We start from the raw sequence: 20,561 nt of genomic DNA on the forward strand, positions 1-20,561 counted from the left end.
ACAACGCATGGCTCAGTAGTCTCCTGTATTTCTCACTGATCTGACTCTCCTCATTCCTTCACCACAAAGCAGCCTTTGTGTCTACAACCTCCTACAAGCTCCTTAGCTTTAAAATAGTTGGTGGGGAATTGTAAAAGCAGCATTTGATGTGCATAAAGAATGTAGTTGATGAGTTTTGTAATATCCAAGTCAAAATCATTGATAGTAGTTTCGGAGAAAGTCTTGCCTCCTGTGAGTGAACCTCCAGATTAAAGTGTTGCAGGTCATATTTGGATGGGGATTGCTGTTCTAGAAAAAAAAATTCGAGTGCTTTTGAAAATAAAACAAGGGACAATCAATGGCAGCATGTCATAAAAAGTGATCCAATACCCAAACAATTTTTTTTTATGACAATAGAGGGTGCTTTGTGTCAGCAGTCAAGCTTTCCCCGCCTCAGAACTTCAGTTTTCACAAGAAGGTGAATAAGTAGCAAGAGTTTTCGGGGCCTCAAGTTTGGAACATGTGAAAGGGCACTGAAGATTTCAGGAGCTGAAAGTGTGATTATGTAGAATTTGGGGACATCTGCTGGTCAGCCTGTTCCACACAGGGATCCACACAAAAGGAATCCAGCAGCTGAGCATGTGTGTGGAAGTCATTTGGGACAAATCAATCTTAAGTGACTTCAGATAGAAGCTAGAGATCAAAGCTAACTTCGAGTGGAAACTTAATAGGCTGGGACTTTGAAACTTAAGACTCTTCTGGCTTATTTGCCTCAAATAAGCTACAATATTGTTTAGCAGAATTACTCATCTGAATGTCTTTTAACCTAAAGAACAAAGAGATAATTTAAACACAGAAGGATTAATTTATTCTTAAAATATACTTTGAGGTAGAATTTACATCGTGGACATCTGAGCACCACCTAAATTCATGCACATCTTGAAACATTAGGCAGCTGTTCTGAACATTAAATACTTCACCTAGCAGCAAGAAAATGTTGCAATAGTTTCCATCTTATGAAATACCTCCTTGAAGTCAAAGAGGGGGGTTTTTCTTAACAGTAGGAGTGCTTGAGATGGCCACAATTACAGACTCCTAAGTGGGAGAGCTTATAGTCCTTTTACTAAAGTACCAAAATATCAAATACCAAACACTACTAGAACTTCTAGATGGAGAGCATTTGAGCTCACTTTAAAACTGGATGGGCTGAAGTGGTTATGTTCAGTGGGCTTCAGGTATGGAGTAAGCCTTGGAGCACAGCCACCTCCAGATCTATTCCTTCAGGGTTCCCATTCCTGTGTTGTAATTCCAGGATGGTCATTACCATCCCTCACCTGTACCTTCCTCCTTACAGTATCCAGTTCCCAGGAAGGGGGTAATTCAACCTCTCAGGCTGATGACATGGTTCTGACAGGCATGTAATCTTGGACATATCAAAGAATCACTTCTAATGTGATTTTACTCACACAAATCTCTCCTGGAGTTGGTTTGCACAGAAATGACAGTCATAAAAACCATTTGTAGGATTAGATCACTGGATATCTAAAACAAGGGAAAGGCATTTAACCCTTGGAGTTACCACCTTCCCTGCCCTTTAACAACCACTTCATACAAGCTCATCCTGGGCACTATCCCAGCACAGCTGGTTCTTGGACAGGCTGATGTGCACTGAAATTCTGGCCTGGACAGGCTTTTGCACCTGTACTGAAGGCCAGTGATGTGAAAGGGCCACCAGAGCAGCACAGAAAACAGGAGAGTCTGTCCCATGGAAAGTTATTAAAGGGTTTTATTACAGGGCTAATATGGAAAGGTGCTCCAGCTGTGGCTTCACAAGCTGTTTTAGGCTCCATTAATTATGTTGTGCTTTAATTTACATTAATTTGCACTGTGCTAAAAAGCATGCTGATTTATTTTTCCAAGAAAATGACAGCCACACCCTAACCATGGGAGTACTGCTGAAAATGTGCCATTAAAAAATTAAATGTGAGTTTAGGGAATTAAAAATTTGATATTCTAATATTACAAAGTTTCTCTCAAGATTAATTAACTTTCTCCTGTATGTAATAATTAAAATAGTAACTACCTTAAAATGTTTTTCTTATGCTTCTCAGCCGTCCTTATTAGTTTGAACTTGCCTGGTATGTTTTTCCTTTCCCTATTTTACCCTCTTCGGTCTGCTTGTAGTTCTAAAGTTAGTTCAAAAGTTATAACTTCTTTTAATGATGTTTTTCTTCTCCTACTATTAAGGATGAAGACATCATTACAGAGCAGCTAAAAACAATTTCAGCTGCTCTAGTCACACTGGAATTCATGTAGAAGCAGCTAGCAGAGAACATACTACTAGAAGGCAGATGATATTCAGGAAGTCATAGATTTTGCAATTAAATTAATTGGCTTTACTTGGAAAAGCATTTTGGAAAAACAAGCCCTAACCTTCACAAAGACTATTGCAACATTAAAAGAGAATGTTGGTTGCTGGAGTCCCTTTGTGTAAAGCAACAATTGCACCTTTGGTTCTGTTTAACTGCAACTGCTGTTCTGTTAATCAGCTTGAATCATGCAGCTCCATTTACATTTTATCTCAATAATGTATAAAAATTTTCCCATGTCCCCTGAGTATAAAGTCAATATTTTTCGAACTTAAAGCCAAAGTGGCCTCTCAGATTAAGATTGTATAAAATTTGGCAACACTTAGTATCAGCCTATTCCAGCTGCTTTGCCCTTTTGCCCACCTGCTGTTTCAGTTCTCCTAATTTTTATTTTTTTCCCAGCTCAAACAAACCTCAGATGTGTTTTTGTTTGATTGTGGAGAGAGATGAAAGTAGATCAGAATGCACATTTTTACTCCGTGTAATCTTTCTATTGAACCTACATTTAAATTGTTTCTATATGCTATTTTCAGTCTAATAGGAAAGTTTATCTTCCTTGCATAAATGAGTAAAATTCAAAAAAGAGCTCCCTCTGAGGAATTAGAATTCATGTACTTCAGACATAACCTTACATACAATGACCAACTTTAGTAATATTACAAATAAGCCATGAGATATTACTGGTGTTGTGCACAGCTGAGATGAAGATAACACCTTACATAACTTTGAAAAAGGCATTTAAATGCAATCATTTCAAAGACAAATCCCTCATGAGCTTTTCAATAGCAATGCTGCATGTGTGTAAGCTCCCTTGTCCCACTTCCAGCAGAGCCCTGGGTGCCAGTGAGAGAGGCAGCACTCATGGGGCTGTTCTTGGGGTATTTTGTACAGGTAACTTGTGTTTGTCCCCACACACCCTCCCAACACTCCAACTCTGGTAGGACTGGCTAGGGACTGGCTTTTACTTTGCTGGCACAAGGAAATTTTGCTGTTAAGACTCTCCTTTTGCAGGCCCATGGGAAAAGCAACAGAGAATTCACATACAGGCATTGTTTTATGTGGAGGGTCCAGAACTTTCTCTGGGAAATGGAGTCTGTGTGAGATGAAGGACAGATGATGACAGTAGGCAAACAAGTCCTTCCCACTCAACAGACTGTCAGGACAGAGCAGTTCTGGCAGGTCAGGAGAGAAAGATCCACCTTACTGCTACCTTACTATCAGTCCCAGTTCATAGGTGAGAAAACTGAGCTGAAACTGCTTATGTGGAATATAATATAATGTAATATAATGTAATATAATGTAATATAATGTAATATAATATAATATAATATAATATAATATAATATAATATAATATAATATAATATAATATAATATAATATAACATAATATAATATAATATAATATAATAGTTATATATTATGTGGAATAATGTAATATAATAATATATGTTCCCCATATAAAGGAAAATATAAATGTCCTAATGCCAGAGGTGGGACATCAGCCTAGTGCTGTGCTTCTCTCAGGTAGCTAGAAGCTACCTGAGCATCAAGAAGTGTTAATGCCAGGTAAAGAGGTCAGGTGCATAAAAATAGTTGTACAGTACTATTTTCTGGTACCTAGTAAAGCCTCATGAAAATAATTTGTAAATTAATACATTCACATTGACTCTTTGATTGGAGACTCTGGGATGTAAGTTGAGTCCAGTGCTGTTGCTGTTGGAGCCTGCTGAGGAGAACAGCTATTATTTGAAAGCCAATAATTATTCTCCAGTACATGTGCAGGTGTGCATAGGCAAGTGGAAGCCTACTGGCAACAAGCTTGCCTTGGTCTTTTTATCAGCAGCAACACAAAATCCTGAAGGAATCAAATGCTGCAGGCTGAAAAACACAGTGTAGTTCATGTTGTACCTTTTGTTGTAGCTGTAATGCTGCAAACCCAGCTGGTAAGAGTTAACAAAGACAAGTTCTTCATGTCCTTAATAATGCAGAAGTGCTTTTTGAGATTGTCTTGTCTTTTTTTCTGCAGCAGAGCACACAGCTTGAGTCTGTGCCAGCATTTATGAGCCCTGCCTTGAGTTTCTGCCCGGGTAACCCTGCCTTTGCCATTGCACCAGCCCTGCTCTTCCTGCAGCAGCTGGGCAGAGGCAGGTCAGGAACCTGGGCAGGCCAGAAACTGAACAGGGAAGATAAACACAGTCATGCATCAACTGTCACAGTCTCAGCCTGTGGAGGCAGTTGGTTGATTCGGCATAAAGCTGCACACAACCCCCCATCCCCCCCCCAATTTTTCTTTCAGATTAGCCAGGTGAAACAATGGCCTGATGATTATGGGAGATAATGCAAGGGGCAGGGGGAAAGCTGGAAGGGGACAGTAGGAAGCTGTGCCCTTGGGCAGGTCACAAAGTAGGACAGCAGAAGAGAAAGGTAAAGAACAGTACTCAGCAGCAGCACAAGAGCCAACAGGAGCTGACAAAAGGCATCCTTTGATCAACTCAAGCTGCTCTTGTCACTGCACCCTGCAGTTACACAAGCACTTTGAGCCAGCTCTGCCAGAGAAAGAAATTACCCTGCCCTCCCCCAGCCCTGGGCACTGCTGCTGCCCTCAACATCCCCGTCCTTCCTGCCACTGCTGGTCTTAGAGCCACACACTGAGCTGGAGAGGAAACCCATTAAGTTGGAAACAAAGCAGTATTTTTTTTCTGATTTAGTTCTAACATGGATTCATTTACTTTTTGAGACAAGAGAGAGCTCTGTGTGGTGAGAAAGGGAAAGAAAGGAAGGGAGATGCCAAGATGGAATATTTTGACAAGTAATCAAAGAGAAGACGCTGCATGGGGCAGGTGGCTGGAGCCTGCAGGTGCAGAGCAGGGACAAGGGCACACTGCCATGTATGTACACACATCCACTGCGTTTACAGAGATCAGCACCAGGCAGGTGAAACGATGTTAAACTGTCAAACAGTTCTCAGAAAAAATGTTCAGACATGATTTGCTAATCATTAGTAATTACACTATCACATGTCCAGCTGTGGGATGGTTTTGATTAGGTAGATCTATGTCTAGTAGGGCCTTCTTGTCAGATGTGCTGTAATCATCCTGTGTCATCACTTGACACCTGAACCACCACTTTTGGTGGGTGAATTGACATACACGATTATGCATATCTCTATGGCCTGTTCTTGGGTAAGTGGAGTGTGTTTCCTTGGTGGAGGTGATTGGAGCAGGCTAGATTCCTCTCACATTCCTCAGGAGGCATTTGTGGATACTGAAATCCATCAGATTCTACTTACTGGATTCTTCCCTACATATGGGTAACTTGGGGATGAGGGTTATACATAGCAGAAGAGAAGGGTTTACTGTTTTGAGAGCTTGTTCCCAGACAACCAAGTCTTCATTTGCCCCGTGGCAGGCAGCATTCTATAAAACACGCAGACGTGTAGACCAGCAGAATTAAAATGACACAGAAACGATAGTACAAATGGACAGAAAATACAGAACAGAAGAAGTTAACTTTACAGTTGGTGCCGTGACTGTAACAAACCAGGGTTATACCAGCACACAGCTCTCCAAGGATTCAGAAGCCCTAAGGAGGAGATTTAGAAAGCTCTGCTCAGGCTGCTCTGCGCCAGCTGTGCGATGGATCCGCACACTCCCTGCACCGCGCGGCTTCTCGCCGGCCTGGCATTTCACATCCGGAGGACATGCCACTGCTTAAACCCCTTCGGCAGTGACAGGTGTCTCCAGCCCTCGCCGCGGCAGGTCTCAAGCCTGAGTCCTGCCCTCCTGGCCCTGCTCTGAGCTGACAGCGATCGGACACCGCCACCGCAGCGCGATAACGAGCCCTTATCGCGGCGCGTCCTCGGCGATTGGCCATGTCCGCCTGCGCCTATCTCCCGGCCCGCTCTAAGATAAGCTTCCCAGGCGCCGCGCCGCTGTTTTCCGCTGGGACCCAGCGCCATAAGAAGCCTTCCCCTGTGTCCGAAGGCTCTTCCCAGCCCGTTCCCGGCCGCCCGGGCCCCCCCAGCGCTCCCGGAGCCGCGGGACCCGCCAGGGGCGGCTCGGCCGTACCGCCCCTCGCCCCCCGCTTCTCTCCGCCAATGGGAGAGCCGCTTACTCGTCGGGCGCGCGCCCTCCCGCCAATGGGCGGTGCCGTTGTTGGACTTGCGGGCTGTGGAAGCCGCACCCTGTCGGGCGGGGGCCGCTCGGTGCCTGAGGGGGCGGTGGGAGCGGCGGGAGGCGGGGACCGAGACAGCGACAGCCTCGTCAGGGGACCGGCCGCCGCGGCCCCTTCGGTCCTGCCCGTTCTCGTCTGTCCTCGGGTGAGCGACGCGGCGGTGACGGTGCGGAGGAGGCTGAGGGGCGCAGCCAGCGGCGGGCGGGCTGTGAGGGGGAGACGGGAGGAGGGAGCGGCGACGAGAGGCTGGGGCGCAGACACTGGAACCGGCTCGGTAAGCCCGGAGGGGAGCGCAGGGGGCCGCGTCTGCCTGGAAAACGTGGCGGGCTGTGCGGAAAAACCACTGCGCGCAGGGTGCCTGCGGTGAGGGGCTGCGGCGGGCTCGGGGTCACCGCGGAGGCGGGGGCAGGACGGGGGCTGCGGTGCCGGCCGGGATGGCTGAGGGGGCTGATGGCTGCGGGGGCAGGTGCTGCCAGCCCTGCCGCCTCGGGAGGCGCCGTGCCCATCCCGTGCCCGCCGGGATGCTCCAGCCGCCGCCACCGCCGCAGGAAGCGGCCGCTCGGCGCTGGAATCTCCATTGCACCCGAGCGCTGCGTCTGCCCGCGCTGCCCCCGCCGCCCTTCGGCTTCAGGTGCCCCTGCTGCCCGCCCCAGCGGTGACCTGCGGACCGTGCGGGGCGAAATGCGGGCTCTGGAGAGCCCAAGTCATCGTCCGCAGAGCACGTAGGAGTGAGGGAGGGTTTGGGATGTGTGTGCGGTGTTGGGGATTGGCGGGGCACCAGCAGCAGACGGGCAGTTGTTTTGTTTCCTCTGCTGGAAGGGGTATCTACGTTTTAGCGTTTCTAGGGTCTGCTTTTGATACAAAATGTCACATGCCTTTCTGCACGTAATTGCTGCACACTCGCTGTGCTGCTTTTAGGGTTGATTCTTAATCTATGTTGGCTTTAGTTAAAACTAGCAATTAGGGAGGGGGAAAATCCAGTCAAGCTGGAAAAATACCCATGGCTGTGTTGAGGTGGGGGCTAGGAGTAGCACTGCATTTACATCTTTCGTGAGATGCTGCTGTAGCTCTGTAATGTAAGATCATTGCTGGTTTGGTTTTATTCTTTGCTTTTTGGAAAGTTGCTGTAGATCACAACATTATCGTGAACCAAAGGCATTCAGTTTTCTTGGTCTGTGACTTACATTTTTATACAGAGCTTTACAAAACATTTCTACCTTGAGCTTATGAATTCTCAAACTGCAGCTGCTGCTGGATAATTCCTCTGTGCTCTGCTGAAAGCTACAGGTCTCTCCCTGCAGACAGGCAGACAGGCTGTTTACAGCTCTGCTTCTTGTAACGTGATTATATGTGCCAATGGAATTCTTGGCAGTCCTTAATTGTCACAAATTCGGGTTTTTGGTGGTTTTGTTTTGTTTTGGTTTTTTGTGGGGTTTCTTTTGTTTGTTTGTTTGTGGTTTTTTTTCAGTTTTTTCAAGGCATACAACCTGTTTCTAAGATCGGCTTCCATTCTTGTTAAATGAAATATAATGGTATAAAAATTCTGTTTCTCAGTAAGGAAATATTCTTTTAAGAGCACTTGTGTAATAAGTGAGGAGAAATGCAACTATGGGCTAGATTTCTGAAACAGGTGGCTTTGATGTTTCTTTATATTCAGTAAACAGATTTGATGCCAGCAAATCTGATATATCTTGAGTGAATGGAATGATCTGTATGATTTGCCTCACAGAATTTAAACTCGGTGGTTTTCTGAGGAGAGTTTTGAGGAAGAGGCATTTGCAAGTTTTTACATCTTTGCTGTGCGCTACTCTGTTTGCATGTTTAAGTGTCCTGTAGTTTTACTGCTATGAAGTTCTGTGCTGAGAACAGTGCTTTTTAGCCAAAAACTCTTGTGTTAACTGAATGTTTTCTTTCTGTGGTTGATGATTATAAGTGTGAAAAATGTGAATGTGCTTCATCTGAAGCAAGCATTTTTGCTGGCATGTTGTGCCAGTAAGTTCATTAGAGTATGGTTCACTAATGCTGCAGAGTGAAGGAGGTCATTTACTGAATCAGTATTTTTCTGTGACAGTTTTTTTAGAAGTATCCAACAGAAAATGACTCACCTCTTCTCATTCTTTGAGATTCACCATCAATAATAAATGTTACTTAGCATGTATGGGATAGGCCTCTGAGCAGCCTGGTCTAGTGGAAGATGCCCCTGGCAGGGGGTTCAGAGCTAGGTGATCTTTAAGGCCCCTTCCAACCCAAACCAGTGTGTGATTCTGTGTATGGACTTGCATCATCTGCTGAAATTAGGTAGAGAAAACCCCTCTGAGCACTGAGAGACTTTGACAGAAGCAGGGCTAAAACTGCTTCTGCCCCAAGTCTTGGTTTTTGAAGTGTAATTTCACAGCATGAACTGGCTTTAGCAAATCTCATCCAACATTCCATGACTTGGTATAGAAGGGAAGAAAAAGAATTTTGAAGCAGCTGATTTTGTTAATAAATAGAATTAAATAATAGAACTGAAAGTTTCAAACTAGGAGAAGGCTGCTTAGCATGTTGGTTGCTACTAGGCATACTTCTATGTGACAAGTGCTTCCTGAGGAGCCTAGGCAGTAAATCTTGCACCCACTGCTTTTCTGACTGGTAGAAATAGCTGTCTTAATTATTAAGGAGTTGTAGCAGTGGTGAATAGTGAGTAATTTGTAAACCCCAAACTGTTGCTGTGCAAATGAGCCAGTCCTGCTTTGAGGGGAAAAATGCATATTAATAAAACTTGCCCACTACTTCAGTGGAGTGAATCAATGTGGCTTTTGCTGTGCAGCAGAGACACCTGAGGCAGGAGGGCATGAAGAAAACACCATGCTGATTTTCTGACTTTGGTGGCTCCTAAATTAGAACTTGCTCTTGGACCATGCTGCACCATAAAGTGATTTGTGAACTAGCACTGTAGCAGTAATTCAGGCTGCAACTAAATATTTCTTTGGCAGTTTTAGGGTGGTATGTGCTTTATATTTGAAAAGTGATTGTGAGCAGATGTGAATGGAAGTTTCCTCTGCTGATTCCATTGTGCAGGACATTTGACATCTGCTGAGGAACCTGTCCGAAGCTCTCCTGTAAAGTTATGCATCTTCTATAACAACAGATTCAAAAGCAGATATATTTTAAAAATAGTAGAAGTCCCTAGATTACCTAAGTTAGGCAGTTTTCATTCATATAATTTAATCAACCTCCTCAGGGGAATAGGAAAATATTACCTAGTCTTGCTACTTATTCAGCATTTCTCTTCAAAAATACTCTGGTTTTGCTAGGGCTGAGAGCAGGAACTGTACAAACCTGTCAGTAGAGCAAGGTGTAAAATGTAAAGCATGTGAACCAGTTCCTTTCCTGAGGAAGGCTTTTCATTAGAGCTAGTTATGCTTAGAAAGTACTGGTTATATAGATTTTGATCTCTAGTAATTTTTACTTTAATTTACCCTTTTCTCTGGCTACTTTTTCTCTCACTTTAAAGTATCATGTATACAGTAACAGGGATGTAGGAATGTATGGTAACATCTGTTACCATTTCAGTAAGCATCTGTTGTTTATTGAGAATTATCTTGATCGTCTTTAGTCAAATTGAAGCAAGTGGATGTTGTTTGCTGTGGTCTTGTCAGTTCAGAAGGTTTGGTGGTTGGGAGTTGCAAATGTTGTAGGGGAAGAGACTCCAGGAAACGCCCTTTTCAGCACTACTGCTTTTCAAATCAGGAGTGAGCTCGTATGGGCTCACTTGCCATCAGGACTCAGGTTCAATAGCTCAGTAAACGGTCCTGGTCTTGAATGAGTTTAAATGTTGCTGCTGCTCTGAGGAATTCCGGTCTAACTGTTCTTCACTTCAGGGCAAGGAAAGGTTCTATGCAGAGGTGGATGTGAGTAACTGCTGCCCGTGGGGCTGGCTGACCAGTGGGTGCCTGCTGGTGTGGCTGGACTGACTGTGACCTTTCAGAGAAGCTGAAAACCTCGTCCTTGAAATGGTAGCCAAACAGGAGTAACAACTTCTTCAGTCCCTTCCTAACTTCCTCCCTTTGACCTTGCTTATTGGATTGCATGCTGAGGAATGATCTCTGCCTGCTCTGCTGGATTCAGTTGTTATCCAGTGGAAGATCAGCCTTTCAGACTCACATCAGTTGCACTAACAAGTGCAAACACCAAAAGAGTTTTTCACTATCACTTATTTGAATGGTTTTCCCTACAGATTAATTAAAAATTAACATAAATGAAAGCAAATCTCAATTCAGTTTTAGAACTGTGATATTATGAGCTACTCTTTTAAGCTGGGATTTGGCATATGTGTGCTCTTCAGACTAATCAAACATTCCTTTGCATTTTTAATTGATTTTTGTACCATATGTTACATATGATTTTCAGATCTAGACTCAGGAAGTCTCAAAAAATAAGAAGTAAAATATTTCAGAATTTTGAGATTTTGTTTTTCTTTCATACACCGAACTGAAGTGCTGTAAAGGGGTCATGGAAACAGTAGTAAATGGAGTTGATCAGTAACAGTTTATGGGATTTTTGATACTTTCGAATCAAATGAGTAGATGATTGTTGTGATGCAGTTATGCTCCAAGGACTAGGGGGCAAAAAAAAACCAGATCTAGTTTTTGGTTGGAATCAGTAAACATCTAAAAGCAATTTTGGATTAAAAATTGTAATTTGACTTGGAGCCATAAAACATAGGGGGTTTTGGATTTTGACTTTGATTTGTTTGTACAAATTTCAAATGTTTTTTATCCTTTTTATTTCTATCTTGTTTTACATCTTGAACCTTGAGAGGTCTGATGCACTATTTCAGTTCTATTATAGTTTATGCCAGATTAAACCAGAAAGTGTTGAGGAAAACCTTGACCCATGAAAACTGTCTTCTCTGTTTTTTCTATTGGCTGTTTTGTGTTGTTGTTTGGGTTTTTTTTCTTTTGCTGCTGTTCTGTGTGTGTGTTACAAATGACTGAGCATAAAGTCACTGTTGGTGCCTTGTGACTGTGGGGATGAAGAATAAGGCATACCCTGAGTTCTTCAGGTATTGTCACTGCAAAATATTGATAAAAATCTATCAAGTGTGTACACTTGTGAAGCATCCATTCCACCCAAAATTCATTGAAAGAACACATTGCTGCCGTTGTGCATTAACTCAGAGGTACCATGTACTTGGCTTTTTTTTTTTCTCCAAAAAATCTTGTCTAGCAAAGCCTTGTGTGGTGGCCTTGAATCAGCCCAGAGTTAGGGGGACATGAGAACTTAAAAAGGATAACTAGGGAAGCATATGAGACTTCAGTTGGTAGCAAATAATATTTAGTTAGTTTTGTCATTTTTCTCTAGTTGTTTTCAGTTACTGGAAAGGTTTCCATGATTCTCAGGTGAAATTCTACACAGCTAATGTGTCACTTTATTTTTAAATGTCACTCCAAATTTCCATATGATTTGAATAACAGATTCAGTGTAAAGCACAAGATTCTATTTTGATTCCAAAGTAAATTTTCTTTCCTTACTGTGGATATTATTTTTAAGTCTACTAGTACATAGCAAAGTGTGGGGTTTTTTTTCCCCACCCTCTTGGGCTTAGAGTAAAATTTATTAGATGGTGAGTCTTCAAAGATAGTCTGGTGATTTCTGTTATAACTGATGACTTAGAAATATTTTGGAATAAATTTATGTCTTTTATAGGTGAATTAAGGATAAAACGGTTTTGATTTTGTAAATTATTTTTTGTGAAGTGTTGGTGGCCAGAAGTATACAGTTAAATTAATTTGGATATGTACAATGTTTATGGTACAGTTTTACAATGGTTTTTAATCTATTAATAGGCAGAGAAAATTAATAATGATCTTAGACATTTGCTTAGATCTCAGCTGTACTTATAAATCTGTGGCTTTTCCCCTGTTTAGTTATATATGGATTTTAGTAAAAAGTTAGTAAATTCTGTAGAACTTTCCCAAAGCAAGTGAATCATACGTGATGGAGATGGACATAAGATATCAATCCTTCATCCAAAGGAAAGCTGTTTCATCTCTTATGTATCAAGGAAGGTTGGTGTGTGGGTTTCTCTAAGTTGTTGGACTTAGAGGGAACCATCCTGTTCTTTGATTCTGTTGCTGCTTGTAACTCAGTGTCTGTCTGTCTGTCTGCCTGTGTGGTTTTCCACTTTGCTTTCAGTCTGCTCTGGAACTTGCACTGATCTTGATGCTGCTGAGTTATGTGGACCATCTTATACTGAGTTTCTTGCCTCTCCCCTGGAGGGAGAATTTGTGCTTGCAGCATAAGGTAACAATTTTGACAGGCGGGATGTCCACTTCTAGATCTGTCACAGTCTTTGTTGTTGACCTGGGACACTTTCCTTGACTCAGTTCCAGTCTGTGATTGGAGATGTTGGTTTGGGGACAAGGAGAGGCCACTGAAGGTGCCTCTGCCTTTGCCTCGCACAAGTGGAATGACAATCCTTCCAGTATCCTCCTATTTTCCCTCACTGCAGAATCCTGGGGAGGAGCCAAGAGCAGGGAACACAGTGAACATTTTGCTGCGCAAGTTGGAAGAAGGTGTCTCAGAAACTGTCCTCTGGCCTGCCCAGCCACCAGGAAATAAAGAGCGTTCTGGCAGCGGCTCAGCAAAAGCCAGGAGTGCTGAACAGAAGGCTGGGAAACATGCTTAAAATCTGAATGCTAGCCAGGAAAGCTGGACTTAGGCAGTCTTGCAAATTATGAGGGCAGCCTTATTAATTGAACATTCTGGCTGGTGGAAAAGATGCCTGAGGCTTAGAGTCTTTATGGGTCAATATTTACCACTAAAGTGGGGAGACAACTCTCCACACCTCAAGCAAAGCTCACAATGTCAAAATTAAACCTTTGTAGCTGCATTTGCTACTTCAGCTGCAGGTTCAGTGGGTTTGGGATCCTATCTAATGTGACTTGGTTAAAGCATTGAGATAGCTGCTCTCCCAAAAAGACAGAGACTTCTATTCTTGCTTTTTTAATCAGTCATTAGCATATGTTAATGTATGAAAGTGTCCCAGGTCAATAACAAAGACTGTGGCAGATCTAGAAGTGGACATCCCACCTGTCAAAATCATTACCTTATTCTGCAACCACAAATTCTCCTGCCAGGGAGAGGCAAGAAACTCACTATAAGGATGGCCCACATAACTCAGCAGCACCAAGATCAGTGCAAATTCTAAAACAGACTGAAAGCAAAGTGGAAAACCACACAGGCAGACAGACATTGTTAATGTATAATTATAATTGTTAATAAAACATTGTGAATGTTTTATATAATGTTTAACGTTTATATAATTTTGTATTTAGGCATTTATTAAAACAATTCTGAAATATTAAGAATGTTAAAAATTGCACAATTTATAAACATGTGAATAATTAGTTACTTAGGTTATCCTGGGTTTGTTTTTCAGAATATCACCTTTTTGAGGAGCTTAAGCTTATTTCTACAGTCCTTGGTTTTTGGGATCATTACTGTGCCCACATATGTTGTTGAAATATGTTAGTTCTGTATGTATGTATGATCTGTTCTGAAAATATATTTTCAGAAATTCTTTACATCCCCAAGGCAAATGGGAGAATATTATTGCCCATTTTCAGTAGTGTAGCTACTCAGGTCACTTAACAAAAATGAGACAGATTTCAAGTGGCTCTTTTTCTTTTCAGACCTTTAATCAGAACTAGACACCTTCCTAAATAATTCTGTTATTGGTTGCTGGTATGAAGACTTGTTGTGATACCAAATATATGTTTTATGGTAAAAGGAAAAGTGAGGTCTGAAATGTTGTATTTGCTACATTGTTTCTTGTACTACAGTTTTTGCTTGTTTAATTTAGTCCTTAATTAGATGTGTTTATCATTAATGAATAGGATGAATTCAGTTAATTTGACTGAAACTCAAATCTAAATTTATTCTTTCAAGGATTTGATGATCTGAGAGAGTAATCTGGTAATTTTCCCCTCCCTTCTCTCTGTTGCCATGGTAATCCTAAATTGGAACCTTGTCTCTGCAGACTTTTTTCTCCCCTTTTCCCCCCAAGTAAGTTTTATAATAGATGTGCAGTCTATTCTCAAGCCAAAATATTGATAATACAGGTTTTCTTATTGTTCTTTATTTGGCTGATTTGAGGTGAAGCTGAAATTAAGCAGCTTTAACTTGCCTTTCCTTTTTCTAGCTCTCAAGAGACTTTGTGGCATGATTTTTTTATTCATGTTTTACACAAACATCATTTAGGGGAAAAGGAAAAAAACACTCAACTAAAGTAAAAAGACCCAAATGTGTCTTGAGTGTCAAGAAAAGCTGTTTATAACTGTAACTGCAGAAGTGAATATTCAAATTGCAAAGTCCATAAGTTGTTAGGCATCCAAATGTTCTTGTAATTCCAGTTTACAGCAGTGTTCAGGGCTTATTTGATGAGCAGCTTCCAGCTACTCCTGGCATGGCTGAACTTCTGATGCAGCAATAAATGCAGGTAGTTCTGGCAACTGTAAAAAATATTTTTGCTCTTACTAAATTTTGGGTTTTTTCCAGTTAGAAAAAAATAGAGATAGTTTTCAGAGATAGTAGAGATCTAGCAGGGTTGATAGCAAATTGAAAAGGATCATCAGGAGTAAGCAGAAAACCTGAATAAGACTCTTCATGTGTCTTGTCAGGAAGCATGGGGATAATGAAATAAGACTAAAAATAGTTTAGATACTTGAGAAAGACTACATGGAAAGTTTGCCTTAATTTTCAGTGAAGACATTTTGAACACGTGCACATAAGTCATGCTGAAGTGAAGTTACAAAGATGATTTCCATGAAGATGAAGCCCAACTTGCAGGGTGCAGGTTAGTGGAACTGTGTAACATTTACTCTGCAGTTTTGAAGGAGGTGATTTGTGTAATTAGAGACTCAGTTGCAATAATTGTTATTAAATGGCAAGGCAGAAGGATATTGGATAGCTGGAGAACAGTGAAAGTACTCACAACATCAAGAGGAAAAGGTGATTTGGGATAGTAATTGCATCATTAGTATGACCTAATATACAGAGATTTGTTCAAGTTTAGAACAAAAAGCTGTTCTGTGTGCAGGTAAGATGAAAAGGGTATGAAGTGATACAGCTCCCACCAGAGGAAGATTTGTCAGAGAAGTCTAACACCTCTTTTGTGTAGGATCCCTGACTTCTTGGAGAGGATACATGCTTAGAGCTGACCCCTTGTAACTTAGAAGTCATATAATGTGCAGTATGATTCCATGTAAAAATTAGAGGGATGTTTTTGTGACAATTGATGTTGAATGGTGACAGGGTGGGTCAAGTATGGACAGAACTTGATGACCAGTGGATGATCTATTGGAAGTATGTAAGCAGTGGAATTTGTCAGGACCAGTTTTGAGATTTAGTATTTTCATTAAAATCGTTTATCCATTCCTACTTCTTGTGCCAATCTCATGATCTTCATCAGATGTCAAACATCACCAATACAAAAGAAGGCTTTGCACAGAACAAAGGTGAGACCTTAAGATGTGACCAGTAGGAAAAGGAATCGTATCAAAGAGCATGGAAGGAATTGTAACGCTTCAGGGTGACAAACCTCTCAGAGTTAGCAATGGAGATCAGTATTAGGATAACAAGTACACTGTTGTTGCACTGCTAATATTTTTCTTTAAAGAAGTAAAGGGGTATTGACTTTTTCTGGTATTGGTGAAAACTTACTTCAAAAGCTCTATATAATTTCTATAACCCACCATCAAGTAAAAAGAACATTTGGAGATGGCAAAAGAGATCCAGGGACTAATTCCTGGAACTCAGAGAGTGTCGTGTTTGATCTGGGGAAACAAATCATGGAAGAGGTTGCTCTTCATAAAAATGAGTGAAAAAACAGGTGGATAAAAAGAGCTTTTTATGCTTGAGGTGTAAGAACAAATGGGTATAAACTATCCAAGAACAAACCTAATCTGGAAATTAGAAAAGATGGTTCCTAAGCAACGGAGGCATAGGAGTCTGCAACAGCGTTCCCTTAGGAGTAGTGGAATAAGGCTGTCTTTAAGGTGGAACTGGTTAGCTTATGTAAGGGGGGGAGAGGATGTAATGTTGTTTTCCACCCTACCTTGGGATTTGAACTGCTTGACCTGGAATATCCATTTGTTCCCATGATTCCTGTCTTTAACTAAAGATGGTACAAGAACTTGACCAAATGCTGCCCCGACACCCATGGGTACATGGGGCGTCTCTTTCTTGCACAAGTGCACCAGTTGCATTCTGAAGTATAGAAATGCTGATATCAGGGGATAAGAAATGTTAGACAAGTAGGATATGTTTCAAATATTGTTTAATAGAATATGCTACATTGTGTTTTTTCTAGTGCCTATGTATTGAGTTTTGCCTTAAGAAACCCCAAGTCAACACAGCATAGTTCAATAGATTTTGTAATGAATCCTGTATTGTTTTCTGCTCATTCTGTCCTGTGTGATGGAAGGGAGCTGCCCACAGCACGTGCCCAGCTATGTCATTGTCTTCATATTTCTCTGAAAATCCTCCTTTGAGCTGCTTAAAAATAACTCCCACTGGTGCAAGCTGAAGGGTTGATGTGGTGAAAACACTACCATGTTGCTGTGTGTTGCCCTGTTGTTCCTGTGTATTGTCCTAAGACTGGCCACCTAATAAATTTGGAATATTATTTTTTGAGAAAGCATTGTGCTGTTGCACCAATGAAAGACAGTCCTATATCTCTGCCTTGTAGAAAACGATGGTTTTAAAGGAGACTTGGCAAAGAAAAGGGTTCTACTGTGTTCTCCCTGACAGAAGAACACTAATTGGCAAATTGAGAAATTAATGTTGCCTGAGGTTGCTATATTTTTCTAATTTATTCAATTGTTAAGACATGTTAAATCATGATTTAATTCCTGCTGAGGTATTTCAGACCCAGGAGGGAACTTGTAAACACTCATTTGGGCAATTGTTTTATCTATATCAGTAGCTTGTATTACTGGATGTGGTTTTTATACGTGCAGAAATACAGTAACTGCTTTGTGTTTTTCTCTTCTCCATCTCTGTTACTTATTTGTTCTAAATGTTCATCTAGAAAGCTTCATTTTAGGAAGGAAGTTCAAGCATGGAAAGTAGTTTGGATAGGACAGGTTAGAAATTTAATGATGTTTGAAAGGTTCCTTCCTGACAGTGCTTAACGTGTTTTATTGACTTCCCTTCAGCTGTTGGTTGAATTTCCTGTTGATTTTTTGGTCTAAATAATTGCCAAAGCAGTGTCTAGCCCTCTCTGTGTGCTAGGATGATTTTTCTTTATTCATAAATTTAACAGTATTCTAGTATTTTCAAAACTAGTGTAGAAGACTAAGAACCAGATCTTATCCCTTTAAATTGCTGTATTTACACATAGTAATTAGTATGAATGGTAAATAATTACATGGTTATAATGTCAATGACATAAATGGTACTTTGCACATGTTTAAGTGTTAGTGTTAGCTAAGTTACATCCCTAAATACAATTTTGGGAGAACAGTGATTGACAGTTAAATAATAGTTAATATTTTAAAGCTTGAGTAAGTGTTCATTGTTATGTGAATATTGAGTAAATTGCATTTAACCTGTTTTATTATTTAGACATTCTGTCTTGTCATTTATTGTGGAACAGGTGTGGACTAGAGAGTCTTATGTATTAAAAGAAAAAGTCCAAAGTCTGAAACTGTTGGTCAGTTGTCTCCAGAGCATGGATGACTTATCAGATGTCATCTCAAGGCTCTTCTAATGAAGAGAATTTGTTTATAAATACTGGCATTTTGAAAGCATGTATTAATCTGTGTGCCATAAGAAAACTCTACAAGGTGATTGTCTTGACTTTTTATTCTTGAAGTATGTTTTTCAATTAGACTGTATTGGATTTGTCATGGTAACTGAAAAGGTGTCAGATTAAAATAAATAGTGTTATTGCCTTGGAGTAATAGAAATAATTATTGAAAAGTCAAACAGTTATTTTCTTCTAATTTGTTTAATGCACATGACATTGGAAACTTAACAGTTTCCTTCTTCTGGTGAACCAGGTAATATGTTTGTTAACTGATAATATACTGTTAAACCTCAGAGAGAAGAAAAAGGACTAAAAAGGAAAAAATCTAGAAATTAATATACAGAAAGCTGGCTGTATATTAATTTCTGGACTTTTTTTTCTTTTTAGTCCTTTTATCTGTCAAAATTGAAGTGGAGTATTGCTCAGTTGTCTTAAACTGAAATAATCTTTTATTTATTGTGTGCTCTAGAATAGCATTCCCTGCAGATGTGGCCTATGCTATAGCTAGTTCTGAAAAGGGATGCCGTCAATGTTGAAATAATTTGTGTTTTCAGAAGCATGTTTAGCTCTGGCATTTTGGTCTCTTGTTTCATGAGAGTCATGTCAACTTTTTTTTAATATTCTGTCTTGTTAGCTGGTGCCACTTTTTTAAAAAGTGACTGTCCTTAGAGGTAATTTTTCATATTGACACTGTGCCTCACAAATACATAAAATCTTAACTGTTTTATGAAGTGAAGGTTCATGTTGCTGTGCAGTTTGATCTTTGAAGGATGAATCAGACAAATCTCGTTTCCCTCTCTTCTCCCAAAGAACAGTGTGTGTATCTCCTTTCCAGGACATGCTGGTTTAGATCAGAGTCCCTGGGAAAAGATGTTGAGGTGTGGCTTGTGGGGAGGGTGGGGTCTGTAGCACCTGCACTAAGTGGGTTGGCTTTTGTTGCCATCGATTTCTTCCTAGGTTATAGAAGTTCTAGAAAATGGAAACAAGTTAATTTGAGCTAAGTCTTGTGTAGCTTGCTTGAGACTTGGAGGAGATCAGGGAACTTAAGGATGACATCAAGAAAGTTCAGGGGTAAGGCTGATAAGAGACCTATAAGTAAGAATAATTTAAGTTAGTGAGATATATTGCTATTGTGTGTCATTGGATATCTTCATAAAACCATCTGAATTTTATCAATGTTGATAGAAGTTCAGGAGATTAAAAGGGGGAAAATGAAATATTATCTGTCTGTTATTAGCTGATAGATTTATGAAATTCTGTAGTGTCTGGTACTAATAGGAAATAAAATAGTGAGCAAGTATGACGAAGGATAGAAGATGAAGGTTGGTTTAGTTTGGAGAAGACAGATGAGAAAAACTGAAGGAAATAGAAAAATATGTTGATCCAGGAAGGTCAAAAACAGGTTTAAAAATCTGGATTGCCTTACGCCAGGGATTTCTGTAAGATTTTTTTACACATATTATGTTTGCACACCTTAAAAAAAGTCACATTCTATCTTAGCCCATGGGACTTTCTGCTATGAAGTATTGTTACACTCAAGAGCTTAGCACAGTGCAAAATAAGATTATACATTTTATATCAGCTATGCTTGGAATGTTAGAACATATGTAACTTTTGTCATGGTGTAAAGCATAAATTGTTACAGTGTTGCAAGTGCCTGTGTGTTATTCTGTTCTTAAAACTGCGCACAGGCCATAGTTAATCAGGATATTTTGAGAGTTAAACTACTAGTATGAGTTTGAGAGTTTTTGCCCCTTTAGACAAAGTTTTGACTTTTGCTTATAAAACCCCAAATGGTTTTGACTCTGACAGCTACAGAAAGTCCTTGTATACAAAAAAGAACACTACAGAATCTCTTCCTAATGGAATCAGGGCACTTGACTGAATAAACATCAGGCTTTATATTTGAACATTAGAATTGCTGGGCTTGTTTTAGTTAAAAAAAAGAGAAAACTGGATCTCGATCTGGATCTTCTAATTTCTACCTTCAAAGAAGGTGAAGTTGAGTGGCCAGTGTAAATTATATATATCTTGTGTGGGGACTTCTGGGACAGACTTCATAGAGTATACTGGTTTCTGGATATGCATAGAAAGGTAACTGTTAAAAATGGAATAGTAAATGTCATTAATCATGGGACCCTACAGAATACCTTTTGGAAAGATTTCTGTTGTGTTTCATAAGCTTTGTTAGATGCTTTGTTACTGAACAACTCTGACAGAGTGGGAGTTGCTTGGGGCCTAA

The 20,561-nt window shown here is 40.6% G+C and overlaps 1 protein-coding gene across 6 annotated transcripts in view; it reads left to right on the forward strand.

The window, feature by feature from the left end:
- The first annotated feature begins 6,505 nt into the window (after positions 1 to 6,505).
- The window catches only part of ADD1 (adducin 1), a 62,624-nt gene continuing 48,568 nt past the window's right edge, over positions 6,506 to 20,561 (forward strand). For 3 of the 6 annotated variants that reach the window (XM_030946787.1, XM_030946790.1, XM_030946791.1), the window contains exon 1: positions 6,506 to 6,667. The gene's annotated coding sequence lies outside the window, so the exon portion shown is untranslated. Of the gene's footprint in view, positions 6,797 to 20,561 lie in introns of all 6 variants that reach the window. The other 3 variants (XM_030946792.1, XM_030946789.1, XM_030946788.1) reach the window with 3 other exon arrangements.

The sequence above is a fragment of the Camarhynchus parvulus genome, chromosome 4 (assembly GCF_901933205.1).
Source record: "Camarhynchus parvulus chromosome 4, STF_HiC, whole genome shotgun sequence".
NCBI lineage: Eukaryota > Metazoa > Chordata > Aves > Passeriformes > Thraupidae > Camarhynchus > Camarhynchus parvulus.